This window comes from Taudactylus pleione, unplaced genomic scaffold (assembly GCF_031769625.1).
Source record: "Taudactylus pleione unplaced genomic scaffold, aTauple2 ptg001984l, whole genome shotgun sequence".
Taxonomy (NCBI): Eukaryota; Metazoa; Chordata; class Amphibia; order Anura; family Myobatrachidae; genus Taudactylus; species Taudactylus pleione.
In genome coordinates this window covers 281,767-297,679 of record NW_028286380.1, presented here as the reverse complement: position 1 = coordinate 297,679, position 15,913 = coordinate 281,767, and the positions used below count along the sequence as shown (strand labels likewise).

Here is a 15,913-nt window from a genome sequence, read left to right as displayed (position 1 = left end):
CTACACACGGCAAAGCTTACACCACACACATATGTAACCTATAGGATACACACGGCAAAGCTTACACCACACACATATGTAACCTATAGACTACACACAGCAAAGCTTACACCACACACATATGTAACCTATAGACTACACACGGCAAAGCTTACACCACACACATATGTAACCTATAGACTACACAGGGAAAAGCTTATACCACACACATATGTAGCCTATAGACTACACACGGCAAAGCTTATACCACACACATATGTAACCTATAGACTACACACAGCAAAGCTTACACCACACACATATGTAACCTATAGAATACACACGGCAAAGCTTACACTACACACATATGTAACCTATAGAATACACACGGCAAAGCTTACACCACACACATTTGTAACCTATAGACAAAGTTTATACCACACACATATGTACCCTATAGACTACACAAGGAAAAGCTTACACCACACACATATGTAACCTATAGACAAAGCTTACACCACACACATATGTACCCTATAGACTACACAGGGAAAAGCTTATACCACACACATATGTAACCTATAGACTACACACGGGAAAAGCTTACACCACACACATATGTAACCTACAGACAAAGCTTATACCACACACATATGTACCCTATAGACTACACAGGGAAAAGCTTACACCACACACATATGTAACCTACAGACAAAGCTTATACCACACACATATGTACCATATAGACTACAGAGGGAATAGCTTACACCACACACATATGTAACCTATAGACTACACACGGGAAAGCTTACACTACACATATGTAACCTATAGACTACACAGGGAAAAGCTTACACCACACACATATGTAACCTATAGACTACACAGGGAAAAGCTTACACCACACACATATGTAACCTATAGACTACACACGGGAAAGCTTATACCACACACATATGTAACCTATAGACTACACAGGGAAAAGCTTACACCACACACATATGTACTCTATAGACTACACAGGGAAAAGCTTACACCACACACATATGTAACCTATAGACTACACACTGGAAAAGCTTACACCACACACATATGTAACCTATAGACTACACACGGGAAAGCTTACACCACACACATATGTAACCTATAGAGTACACACAGCAAAGCTTACACCACACAAATATGTAACCTCTAGACTACACATGGCAAAGGTTACACCACACGCATATGTAACCTATAGACTACACACGGCAAAGCTTACACCACACACATATGTAACCTATAGACTACACACGGCAAAGCTTACACCACACACATATGTAACCTATAGACTACACAAGGCAAAGCTTACACCACACACATATGTAACCTATAGACTACACACGGGAAAAGCTTACACCACACACACATGTAACCTATAGAATACACACAGCAAAGCTTACACCACACACATATGTATAGACTACACAGGCAAAAGCTTATACCAAACACATATGTAACCTATAGACTACACATGGCAAAGCTTACACCACACACATATGTAGCCTATAGACTACACACGGCAAAGCTTACACCACACACATATGTAACCTATAGACTACACACGGGAAAAGCTTACACCACACACATATGTAACCTATAGAATACACACAGCAAAGCTTACACCACACACATATGTAACCTATAGACTACACAGGCAAAAGCTTATACCAAACACATATGTAACCTATAGACTACACACGGGAAAGCTTATACCACACACATATGTAGCCTATAGACTACACAGGGAAAAGCTTACACCACACACATATGTAACCTATAGAATACACATGGCAAAGCTTACACCACACACATATGTAACCTATAGAATACATACAGCAAAGTTTACACCACACACATATGTAACCTATAGACAAAGCTTACACCACACACATATGTACCCTATAGACTACCCAGGGAAAAGCTTACACCATACACATATGTAACCTATAGACCACACACGGGAAAGCTTACACCACACACATATGTAACCTATAGACTACACAGGGAAAAGCTTATACCACACACATATGTAACCTAGAGACTACACACGGGAAAGCTTACACCACACACATATGTAACCTATAGACTACACACGGCAAAGCTTACACCATACACATATGTAACCTATAGACTACACACGGCAAAGCTTACACCACACACATATGTATAGACTACACACGGCAAAGCTTACACCACACACATATGTAACCTATAGACTACACACGGGAAAAGCTTACACCACACACATATGTAACCTATAGAATACACACAACAAAGCTTACACCACACACATATGTAACCTATAGACTACACAGGCAAAAGCTTATACCAAACACATATGTAACCTATAGACTACACACGGGAAAGCTTATACCACACACATATGTAGCCTATAGACTACACAGGGAAAAGCTTACACCACACACATATGTAACCTATAGAATACACATGGCAAAGCTTACACCACACACAATATAACCTATAGAATACACATGGCAAAGCTTACACCACACACATATGTAACCTATAGAATACATACGGCAAAGCTTACACCACACACATATGTAACCTATAGACAAAGTTTATACCACACACACATATATACCCTATAGACTACACAGGGAAAAGTTTACACCACACACATATGTAACCTATAGACAAAGCTTACACCACACACATATGTAACCTATAGACAAAGCTTACACCACACACATATGTAACCTATAGAATACACATGGCAAAGCTTACACCACACACATATGTAACCTATAGAATACATACGGCAAAGCTTACACCACACACATATGTAACCTATAGACAAAGTTTATACCACACACACATATGTACCCTATAGACTACACAGGGAAAAGCTTACACCACACACATATGTAACCTATAGACCACACACGGGATAGCTTACACCACACACATATGTAACCTATAGACTACACAGGGAAAAGCTTATACCACACACATATGTAACCTATAGACTACACAGGGAAAAGCTTATACCACACACATATGTAACCTATAGACTACACACGGCAAAGCTTACACCACACACATATGTAACCTATAGACTGCACACGGCAAAGCTTACACCACACACATATGTAACCTATAGACTACACACGGCAAAGCTTACACCACACACATATGTAACCTATAGACTGCACACGGCAAAGCTTACACCACACACATATGTAACCTATAGACTGCACACGGCAAAGCTTACACCACACACATATGTAACCTATAGACCACACACACACACAGACACACTGGAACAGAAGGGGTTTGAGTCGTATACACTGCTGTCTATAATATATGGGTATAATATAACGCCAATCATATATTTTCCTGGTATTTAATCACAAGATGTCCTCAGCTTGCAGATGACAGTGACTTGTGGCTCATCTCTGAGTATCTCTGCTTGCTGGGGAGATAAGCTGCTATACCGGCTGCAGTACCTCTGAGAATCCCCATTCACATCTCACCTCCCTCACTTGGATGAATGAATAAATAGTCCCTAACTGTACTGAGGCAAAGAGTATTTCATACAGTCACAAAGCTATTGCCCCTGTGGGTTCCCGGGCTGATTCCTGGGTTACTGTCTAGGTTCATGTGCATTATACCGTGGGTTACTGTGTAGAGTAATGCCTCCAAGCCCCCCGATAGGAAGAGAGGGAGGAGACCAGGGCAGTGCCTGGGGAAAGGAACCCAGAAATCGGAGAGAAAACGCTCCTGCAGTCATCGGTATTATTGCGGCCTGGACGTGTCACTGGCTGCAGGGGGCTCACAAGACAATCTCACAGCTTGGGGCCCCCTAACCTATGGGCCTGTGTGTGCTGCACCCCCCGCTGCCATGGTGGTTACACAGACCCGATACGTGACTTGCTTTCTCAGTGGCTCCCCCATGAACACTCCAGTATAGAGCTGTGTAGCTGCGGGGTCATAGGTCGTGTAGTGGGGTTAATGGTTTACTCGCTTCCTACAGAATGTGTCTGATAAATGCATTTTCCTTCAGAATCCAAGTAAACACGATTCAGCCACTTAATCCCAGCAGATAGGCGCCTGGCTTCGGAGAATGGGGATCAGGGCAAGCTCCTCACTGGAGTGGGATAACCAGACAAACATGGACCTTCCACCGCGGATTAGATGAGTAATGAAGGACAGGAGTCAGGAGGGTCCTTACAGACATTACTAAATTCTTCCCCCCTCATAAGATACTTTATTGTTTCTAAAACGCCGTCAGGATTTATCTCATTCATTATCGTTCTCATTGTGCGTCCTGGCATCGCTCTTCCCGGAGCCATCTCAGGGGCGATTGTCACGGTGTTCACCACCTGGCACCTTTTTACACATTAATTCCACTACAGCGTGTAGACTCGGGCGCACGGGAGCTGACCCGGAACCTTTTACTCTGGAAATTCACGTCAGAGTCACATTTCTTTCCGGGAAAGCCGTCACTCTGCCAAATCTGAGGCGTGAGGGGCGGCTATTGAGGATCATCTCCCGTCTAATAATCTTTAACCCCCTTTTCCCAGAGTGGGGGTCATTTATGGAACGACAAGGTCACTGAGGTATTATACATTTATGACTACTGTGAGACTTTGTCTGATATTGCTCAAAAAGGAGCTTTTCCCCGTTGAAATGCAATAGGGAGGCACAAAAATGTTCCCATTAAAATATAGACCAGGGCGGGAAGACCGCCAGCTCTGAGCAGGTGCAAAGTGTGAGGGGCCTATTTATTACTACACTGATTTGCCCATGAAAGCTAACATTCCACCCTGCGGCGATTTACAATGTGTTTGGTCTGTCATTCTTCCATCCGGAGCACCAGCGAAAGCCCTGCCCGCATAGGCCTGCCTGGTCCCCCCGCATAGGCCTGCCTGGTCCCCCCTCATAGGCCTGCCTGGTCCCCCCGCATAGGCCTGCCTGGTCCCCCCGCATAGGCCTGCCTGGTCCCCCCTCACTGGCCTGCCTGGTCCCCCCGCATAGGCCTGCCTGGTGCCCCCTCACTGGCAGCCATATGCTGTGGGCGAGGACCTCAGGCAACATGGCACTCGCATCCAGTGCAGTGAGACATAACATGGAGGAGATGCTCCGAAACCTCTCCGTCCGCGCACTTGCTGCCCCATACAGGGGTATAGGGTAATGCCATTCCAAGCTGATTTCTCTGCAGTTTCCCTCTTCTGAAATAGGAGGAAGCGCTGATAGCCTCAATCTCCGATAAGAAAGCCATCACTTGTCACCGCTTTATACATAGATCTCCCTTATGGATTGGAATTGCCTGTGCACCCCACAATACTGCAAGGAACATCCCAAATACGTGTTCCCCTCACTACAGTACAGTACAGCAAGGAACATCCCAAATACGTGCTCCCCTCATTACAGTACAGTACAGCAAGGAACATCCCAAATACGTGCTCCCCTCATTACAGTACAGTACAGCAAGGAACATCCCAAATACGTGCTCCCCTCATTACAGTACAGTACAGCAAGGAACATCCCAAATACGTGATCCCCTCATCACAGTACAGTAAAGCAAGGAACATCCCAAATATGTGCTCCCCTCATTACAGTACAGTACAGCAAGATACATCCCAAATACGTGCTCCCCTCATTACAGTACAGTACAGCAAGATACATCCCAAATACGTGCTCCCCTCATTACAGTACAGTACAGCAAGGAACATCCCAAATACGTGCTCCCCTCATTACAGTACAGTACAGCAAGATACATCCCAAATACGTGCTCCCCTCATTACAGTACAGTACAGCAAGATACATCCCAAATACGTGCTCCCCTCATTACAGTACAGTACAGCAAGGAACATCCCAAATACGTGCTCCCCTCATTACAGTACAGTACAGCAAGATACATCCCAAATACGTGCTCCCCTCATTACAGTACAGTACAGCAAGGAACATCCCAAATACGTGCTCCCCTCATTACAGTACAGTACAGCAAGGAACATCCCAAATACGTGCTCCCCTCATTACAGTACAGTACAGCAAGGAACATCCCAAATACGTGATCCCCTCATCACAGTACAGTAAAGCAAGGAACATCCCAAATATGTGCTCCCCTCATTACAGTACAGTACAGCAAGATACATCCCAAATACGTGCTCCCCTCATTACAGTACAGTACAGCAAGGAACATCCCAAATACGTGCTCCCCTCATTACAGTACAGTACAGAAAGGAACATCCCAAATACATGCTCCCCTCATTACAGTACAGTACAGCAAGGAACATCCCAAATACATGCTCCCCTCACTACAGCAAGGAACATCCCAAATACGTGCTCCCCTCATTACAGTACAGTACAGAAAGGAACATCCCAAATACATGCTCCCCTCACTACAGCAAGGAACATCCCAAATACGTGCTCCCCTCATTACAGTACAGTACAGCAAGGAACATCCCAAATACGTGCTCCCCTCATTACAGTACAGTACAGCAAGGAACATCCCAAATACGTGCTCCCCTCATTACAGTACAGTACAGCAAGGAACATCCCAAATACGTGATCCCCTCATTACAGTACAGTAAAGCAAGGAACATCCCAAATATGTGCTCCCCTCATTACAGTACAGTACAGCAAGATACATCCCAAATACGTGCTCCCCTCATTACAGTACAGTACAGCAAGATACATCCCAAATACGTGCTCCCCTCATTACAGTACAGTACAGCAAGGAACATCCCAAATACGTGCTCCCCTCATTACAGTACAGTACAGCAAGGAACATCCCAAATACGTGCTCCCCTCATTACAGTACAGTACAGCAAGGAACATCCCAAATACGTGATCCCCTCATCACAGTACAGTAAAGCAAGGAACATCCCAAATATGTGCTCCCCTCATTACAGTACAGTACAGCAAGATACATCCCAAATACGTGCTCCCCTCATTACAGTACAGTACAGCAAGGAACATCCCAAATACGTGATCCCCTCATCACAGTACAGTAAAGCAAGGAACATCCCAAATATGTGCTCCCCTCATTACAGTACAGTACAGCAAGATACATCGCAAATACGTGATCCCCTCATCACAGTACAGTAAAGCAAGGAACATCCCAAATATGTGCTCCCCTCATTACAGTACAGTACAGCAAGATACATCCCAAATACGTGCTCCCCTCATTACAGTACAGTACAGAAAGGAACATCCCAAATACATGCTCCCCTCACTACAGCAAGGAACATCCCAAATACGTGCTCCCCTCATTACAGTACAGTACAGAAAGGAACATCTCAAATACATGCTCCCCTCACTACAGCAAGGAACATCCCAAATACGTGCTCCCCTCATTACAGTACAGTACAGCAAGGAACATCCCAAATACGTGCTCCCCTCATTACAGTACTGTACAGCAAGGAACATCCCAAATACGTGCTCCCCTCATTACAGTACTGTACAGCAAGGAACATCCCAAATATGTGCTCCCCTCATTACAGTACAGTACAGCAAGGAACATCCCAAATACGTGCTCCCCTCAGCACTCCACTTACAGTAATACTGTGCTAGGGGTCATTCCACCCACCCCTCACCTCTCCACAGCCAACGGTTTGCCCCATAAGCCTGGGGACGTCAGTGGAAATTGGGCTAAGCATGTGGACCCGGCTCCTTCTGGAAGATAGTCCTATAGCAAGCTGGGATTTATCATTACACAAAGCTGATTGGATAACAACCAGCCATCTAGCTGAGCCCTGGTCAGATCCCAAATGATCCATTACACCTGGAAACAACATGGTGCCTGGTTCAGAGCCCAAATGGACTGAGGGTGCGTTGTGGATGTGGGGACAGAATTGCAGGATGTTCAGAGAAGAGCGTACAGGGTCGATGTATATGGGGCATGTATATGGGGTTGTATAAGGGGGAGACATTTAGGGGATGTATATGGGGCACGCACGTATATGAGAATGTATAAGGGGATGTATGTGGGGCACATATATGAGAATGTATAAGGGGATGTATGTGGGGCACATATATAAGAATGTATATGAGGATGTATAAGGGTGAGACATTTGGGGGATGTATATGGGGCACATATATGAGAATGTATAAGGGGATGTATGTGGGGCACGTATATGAGAAGGTATAAGGGGATGTATGTGGGGCACGTATAAGAGAATGTATAAGGGGATGTATGTGAGAATGTATAAGGGGATGTATAAGGGGATGTATCTGGGGCACATATATGAGAATGTATAAGGGGATGTATATGAGAATGTATAAGAGGATGTATATGGGGCACATATATGAGAATGTATAAGGGGATGTATATGGGGCACGCATGTATATGGGGATGTATATGAGGATGTATATGGGGCACGTATATGAGAAGGTATAAGGGGATGTATGTGGGGCACGTATATGAGAAGGTATAAGGGGATGTATGTGGGGCACGTATATGAGGATGTATTTGGGTGGACATATATGAGGATGTATATGGGGCACGTATATGAGGATGTATTTGCGGGATGTATTTGGGTGGACGTATATGAGGATGTATATTATTTATTTATTACCAGTTATTTATATAGCGCACACATATTCCGCAGCGCTTTACAGAGAATATATTATCATTCACATCAGTCCCTGCCCCAGTGGAGCTTACACTCTATGGCCCTGATTCAGAGCCAGACTCTCTGACAGAGCACTCGCTCTGAATCAGGGCCGTCCCTCTGAATTTAAGAGCGGCCACACGGCCGCTCGCATAGGTGTGGGTGACCACCCACAGCTATAGCGAGCGGCCAAAATGATGGTCGCGATGGTCAAGACCATCACGACCATCGGGCTTGCGACACGACCCTTGCGGTAAGGTCCCGTTGCCGCAAGCCCTGGAGTGCTTTTGGCTCAGAGCCAAAAGCACTCCCACTGACATCACTAGTGATGTCATATATGAGGATGTATGTGGGTGGATGTATATGAGGATGTATGTGGGTGGATGTATATGAGGATGTATGTGGGGGATGTACTGTATATGAGGATGTATAGGGGGATATATATGAGGATGTATGTGGGGGAACGTATATGAGGATGTATTTGGGGGATGTACTGTATATGAGGATGTATAGGGGGATATATATGAGGATGTATGTGGGTGGATGTATATGAGGATGTATGTGGGGGAACGTATATGAGGATGTATGTGGGGGAACGTATATGAGGATGTATGTGGGGGAACGTATATGAGGATGTATATGGGGGAACGTATATGAGGATGTATGTGGAGGAACGTATATGATTATGTATGTGGGGGAAGGTATATGAGGATGTATGTGGGGGAACGTATATGAGGATGTATGTGGGGGAACGTATATGAGGATGTATGTGGGGGAACGTATATGAGGATGTATGTGGGGGAACGTATATGAGGATGTATGTGGGGGAACGTATATGAGGATGTATATGGGGGAACGTATATGAGGATGTATGTGGGTGGATGTATATGAGGATGTATGTGGGGGAACGTATATGAGGATGTATGTGGGGGAACGTATATGAGGATGTATGTGGGGGAACGTATATGAGGATGTATGTGGGGGATGTACTGTATATGAGGATGTATGTGGGGGATGTACTGTATATGAGGATGTATAGGGGGATATATATGAGGATGTATGTGGGGGAACGTATATAGAAAGGTATACAGAAATGGAGTAAGGAGATAGGTGCTGGTGTTTATGAATCACATAATTGTGACTGAAAAATGCACAAATATTGTAATGGCCATTTCTTTCCCCACGTTCCCTCTCTGCACATCCCATCATCATTCCCAGAATCCTCTGCAGTGTGTATTCCTAGACGCGGAATGGCCGCCATTTCACCTATGATCACTGATTGCTCCAGTCTATGGGAATTTCTGCCCCAGCTGCAGCCATTTACATGTGTTATTCCGCGGTGACGAGTCCCAGGAGGCAGCAGCAGGTCATCCCAGCAGCAGATGGAATAAATTCATTTGTCAATACGCTTGTAATTACTTGCGGCTCTAAGCACAGTGACGGGTAATGACCTGCCTGGCTTGGGCAGGGGAACGAGGGGGGACGTATTGTCACATCACCGGACCCTGCACATAAATAACATGGACGGCCTATCTCTCCCCAATGTCTGCTCCCTCTACATGTATTTCCCTCAATCTCACAGACTACACAGGAAAGTGTCTGCCATTAGAGGAAGGCGCAGTCCTCACCTCATAGTCTTATTTCTGGCCGGGGCGGTTCACCTGTCACACCGTAACGCAGGTGTCCTAAGGCGAGCTCAGGGAGGACAGAAGGGCAAAGAGAAGGATTAAAATGAAAAATGGTGTTATAGACAATTTCATAGACCGTGACATAATAGGGACTGTAGTGGTCCCATGTCGGCGAACGCAGTTTCGTGTGTGACACGTGTAGGTGTCCCAGGAATCTATGATACAGTGATGGGAACTCTGCATGTGTTACCCCACATTACCCAACTTGCCTCTGACAGGAACCAGTGGGAAGGACAGCTCTTATGTTATACATATATGAATCAGCCTCCTCGGATATTACCATGCGACGCTGCGCTGTATATAGGGGGTAGATCCAGGGAGTAAGTCACAGTGAGGATAAGAGACTTTTGTAGCCCCACGATATAGATTTGTTCTGTTAGCGCGGTTATTAATGCTCGCAGATTCGCACTCAGCCGTTTTTCCGCTGCACATTATCATAAAACCCAGTTTACTATACACCGATATAAACAAGGAAATTACATAAAACCCAATAATACACATAGCGCAGCAAACATACATCATATGGAGATGTTCATCTATACGGAGGATCACAAATGGGGACAGTGTGAAGGTAAAGGTGGAGATGAGCGGAACAGACCCTCTCGCCGACGTGCCCGGTTTATGTCGCTGTCTGTCTATCACAGAACATGTTGGATCATTAAAGACTGATCCTTGTATGCCCACTGAGTGATCTGTAGTAATGGAAACAAGTATAATGGGTACTGGGCTGGCACCAGAAGGACGTTCCTCTGCCACCCTGGCCCGCTGCCTGTCATTTCTCACTGTGAGTTATGGTCTGTGCTGGGTGACAACACCGTGAGCAATGTGCTCTATAAGTCAGCGTTCCAGCGATCTGTCAGGTTTATAATGAGCGTTACAGGCCTGTCACCCTCTCACCCTCTCCGGAAGCCACAACTCGCAGAGATCTGAGTTCTTAGGATTATTTTATCACATTTATAATGACAGATATCATAACATGCAATGTACTGACGCACCATGCTCTGCGCCCATACCGTGCCCATGTGCATTGTCATATAGCTATACCCTTGCCCATGCTACATTCAGCTGACCAACCTGTGATGCCTTATTCTGTACAGACTGTTGTGATTGCAGGGAGGGAGTATACAGGAGGTAACGATGGCGGAAGCCAGACCTGGAAAAGGGGATATACGGAGAACAGGAGTTTTCTCCAGAAGGAAAGGTGGCTCATGTGCCGTATTATAGGGGGTGTGATATCTGTTCTGTACCCTCCTCAGTGTGCACAGTGATGCCAGCTTATATATGGTGCCTCCCTTATGGTGCAGCTAGATGATGCCAGGGTATAATTACTTTCTAAGTTGGAATGAAAGAAAGGTACAGGCAATATGGCAGGAACCATCGCAGTCTACATTTTCTGGGGACAGGTGTAGAACTAATTACCTCAAAATGCAGCATCATTACTCAGATACAGTACAGCAAGTCAAATGAAATTACCCAGAGAGTTACAGGTACTTCCTGGGGTGAGAGGTTCCTATAAGTACAGGACTCAGATGGGACCTTCCTGTCAGTGCAGGACTCAGAGGGGACCTTCCTGTCAGTGCAGGACTCAGATAGAACCTTCCTGTCAGTGCAGGACTCAGATAGAACCTTCCTGTCAGTGCAGGACTCAGATAGGACCTTCCTGTCAGTGCAGGACTCAGATAGGACCTTCCTGTCAGTGCAGGACTCAGATGGGACCTTCCTGTCAGTGCAGGACTCAGATGGGACCTTCCTGTCAGTGCAGGACTCAGAGGGGACCTTCCTGTCAGTGCAGGACTCAGATGGGACCTTCCTGTCAGTGCATGGCTCAGATGGGACCTTCCTTTCAGTGCATGACTCAGATAGAACCTTCCTGTCAGTGCAGGACTCAGATAGGACCTTCCTGTCAGTGCAGGACTCAGATAGAACCTTCCTGTCAGTGCAGGACTCAGAGGGGACCTTCCTGTCAGTGCAGGACTCAGATGGGACCTTCCTGTCAGTGCAGGACTCAGAGGGGACCTTCCTGTCAGTGCAGGACTCAGATAGAACCTTCCTGTCAGTGCAGGACTCAGATAGAACCTTCCTGTCAGTGCAGGACTCAGATAGGACCTTCCTGTCAGTGCAGGACTCAGATAGGACCTTCCTGTCAGTGCAGGACTCAGATGGGACCTTCCTGTCAGTGCAGGACTCAGATGGGACCTTCCTGTCAGTGCAGGACTCAGAGGGGACCTTCCTGTCAGTGCAGGACTCAGATGGGACCTTCCTGTCAGTGCATGGCTCAGATGGGACCTTCCTTTCAGTGCATGACTCAGATAGAACCTTCCTGTCAGTGCAGGACTCAGATAGGACCTTCCTGTCAGTGCAGGACTCAGATAGAACCTTCCTGTCAGTGCAGGACTCAGAGGGGACCTTCCTGTCAGTGCAGGACTCAGATGGGACCTTCCTGTCAGTGCAGGACTCAGATAGAACCTTCCTGTCAGTGCAGGACTCAGATAGAACCTTCCTGTCAGTGCAGGACTCAGATAGGACCTTCCTGTCGGTGCAGGACTCAGATAGGACCTTCCTGTCGGTGCAGGACTCAGATGGGACCTTCCTGTCAGTGCAGGACTCAGAGGGGACCTTCCTGTCAGTGCAGGACTCAGATGGGACCTTCCTGTCAGTGCAGGACTCAGATGGGACCTTCCTGTCAGTGCAGGACTCAGAGGGGACCTTCCTGTCAGTGCAGGACTCAGATAGAACCTTCCTGTCAGTGCAGGACTCAGATAGAACCTTCCTGTCAGTGCAGGACTCAGATAGGACCTTCCTGTCAGTGCAGGACTCAGATAGGACCTTCCTGTCAGTGCAGGACTCAGATGGGACCTTCCTGTCAGTGCAGGACTCAGATGGGACCTTCCTGTCAGTGCAGGACTCAGAGGGGACCTTCCTGTCAGTGCAGGACTCAGATGGGACCTTCCTGTCAGTGCAGGACTCAGATAGAACCTTCCTGTCAGTGCAGGACTCAGATAGGACCTTCCTGTCGGTGCAGGACTCAGATAGGACCTTCCTGTCGGTGCAGGACTCAGATGGGAACTTCCTGTCAGTGCAGGACTCAGAGGGGACCTTCCTGTCAGTGCAGGACTCAGATGGGACCTTCCTGTCAGTGCATGGCTCAGATGGGACCTTCCTTTCAGTGCATGACTCAGATAGGACCTTCCTGTCGGTGCAGGACTCAGATAGGACCTTCCTGTCGGTGCAGGACTCAGATAGGACCTTCCTGTCGGTTAAGGACTCAGATGGGACCTTCCTGTCAGTGCAGGACTCAGATGGGACCTTCCTGTCAGTGCAGGAATCAGATGGGGACCTTCCTGTCAGTGCAGGACTCATAAATGGGCCTTCCTGCCAGTGCAGGGCTCAGATGGGGCCTTCCTGTCAGTGCAGGACCCAGGTGGGGACTTCCTGTCAGTGCAGGGCTCAGATAGGACCTTCCTGTCAGTGCAGGACTCAGATAGGACCTTCCTGTCAGTGCAGGACTCAGATAGGACCTTCCTGTCAGTGCAGGACTCAGATAGGACCTTCCTGTCAGTGCAGGACTCAGATAGGACCTTCCTGTCAGTGCAGGGTTTGGAGGGGGACTTACTGTCAGTGTGGAGACCTCCTGTAGCAGAGACGTTTCTAGCGGACTCGTGCATGTGAATATACAGAGACTGGACAGGAAAAGTGGCAAATTAACACTTAAGGGGCCTATCCATTAGCAGATGTATTTCTGAGCGATGAAAGATATCCCTTGAAAATTCCGGTGGCTGCGCTGAATGATATCCGTCACACGTACATGACAGATTTTGGCGAACGATGACCGATATCGCATGACATCATTCAGGGAGTGGATTTTTTTATCTGTAGCTGCTGTTAATATCTTTCGTCGTTTGACGTTTACCACATATAGACTGCGCATATTGCTAATATCGTACAGCTATATGCGATAATTGATGCGATTTATCGGCCGTGGGAGTGCGCATCTGTCATCGTTCAGTGCCTATCCATTAGCAGATATAATGAACGATCGTTCAAGTTTATCTGCTAATGGATAGGCCCCTTATATCCTGGATATTATCATCAACCTTATATTTTTGTTAGAGAGATTTTTTATGGCCACAGTTAAGGACTTTAAAAATTCATCTCTGTAGATGCAGATCGTTAATGTAACATTGCAGAAAAGGGAATTATCTGGTTCATTTCAATGTACTTTAGAGGCAAGGCCACCATCGGGATACGCTGGGTACCTGTGTATGGGGCCCACTTAGACCTCTTAGTAATGCCCCCTCAGTACCAGGACCTCAAGGGCAAATATTGCGTGGACCTGTTGCTGGGCGTAAAACAATGAGGCCCGTGTGCTGAACCCAGACCGCTAAACGGAGGAGCTAGCAATGCGCGCACATCTCGCCTCTTAGCGACACTTCTTTATTTGAATAGGGTGAGCGCGCCGGCGCTATATTTGGGAGCGGAAATAGAGCACGTGTTGCACGCGCAACTGGCGCCCTGTTTCTGTATATGGCGTCTGCCCCCCACTCTAAGGGAACCCAAACACTGCGCTGCGCTGTTTATACGGTTCTGTACAGTGTCTTGTGGTGCAGAAAGGGGGAAACGCTGGTCTGTTATCAGCCCCTGCATCCTGCGCATTGTGCTCCCTACGTCTCCCGTAATGTGTTACTGATAACGCTGCACCTGTCATCGCGTCCGTGTCACTAATATCCGTCATCTGTGTGATCCATGTAACCGCCTCTATGTCCTGAATGCCCAGCCTTCTGTCCGTCGTGTCTCTGTGTCCTGAATGCCCAGCCTGCTGTCCGTCGTGTCTCTGTGTGCTGAATGCCCAGCCTGCTGTCCGTCGTGTCTCTGTGTGCTGAATGCCCAGCCTGCTGTCCGTCGTGTCTCTGTGTCCTGAATGCCCAGCCTGCTGTCCGTCGTGTCTCTGTGTGCTGAATGCCCAGCCTGCTGTCCGTCGTGTCTCTGTGTCCTGAATGCCCAGCCTGCTGTCCGTCGTGTCTCTGTGTCCTGAATGCCCAGCCTGCTGTCCGTCGTGTCTCTGTGTCCTGAATACCCAGCCTGCTGTCCGTCATGTCTCTGTGTGCTGGACTATGAATGGGGGGATAACACAATGAAAGCCGCACTGTACCTTCCATGTCTGGCTGATCCCCCTCCGTCTCCTCCCAGGGAGCGCGGCCGAGGCTGTTAGGTCTGAGAAGGAGCCATGGAAGAGACGAGATAAAGGGTCCTTGTTGTTTCCTGGGCTGCAGCTTCTCTCTGACTCCAGCTACAGACAGCCTGAGATCCTGGGGAGAATAGGTGCCGCTTCCTGCGAGCTGCAGAGCCAGCCAATCATCCCCCCAGCGCTGCTACGACACCTGCCTCATATTGGCTGCTGCTGCCTCCCAGCCCACCAATGGCGTGGCGCCCAGGCCAGTCTCAGCCGTCAAACTGGTAACTTCAATGGAGCCCCGTCCTTATCTGTTTATACATAATAGAAATCACATTAGTTCCGTACCCGTCCCCGTTACTGCCTGTGCTGCCCAGTGACCTGTGTGTATCATGCTGCTGGCACCATTGTAGTAACCCACCGCATGCTCAGCACCAGCCAGTGAATGAGGA

The 15,913-nt window shown here is 47.3% G+C and overlaps 1 protein-coding gene across 1 annotated transcript in view; it reads right to left on the bottom strand.

The window, feature by feature from the left end:
* Positions 1–15,584, bottom strand: part of DAG1 (dystroglycan 1) — a 176,688-nt gene extending 161,104 nt beyond the window's left edge. The window contains exon 1 of the mRNA XM_088465370.1: positions 15,441–15,584. The gene's annotated coding sequence lies outside the window, so the exon portion shown is untranslated. The remainder of the gene's footprint in view (positions 1–15,440) is intronic.
* Positions 15,585–15,913: the final 329 nt, after the last annotated feature.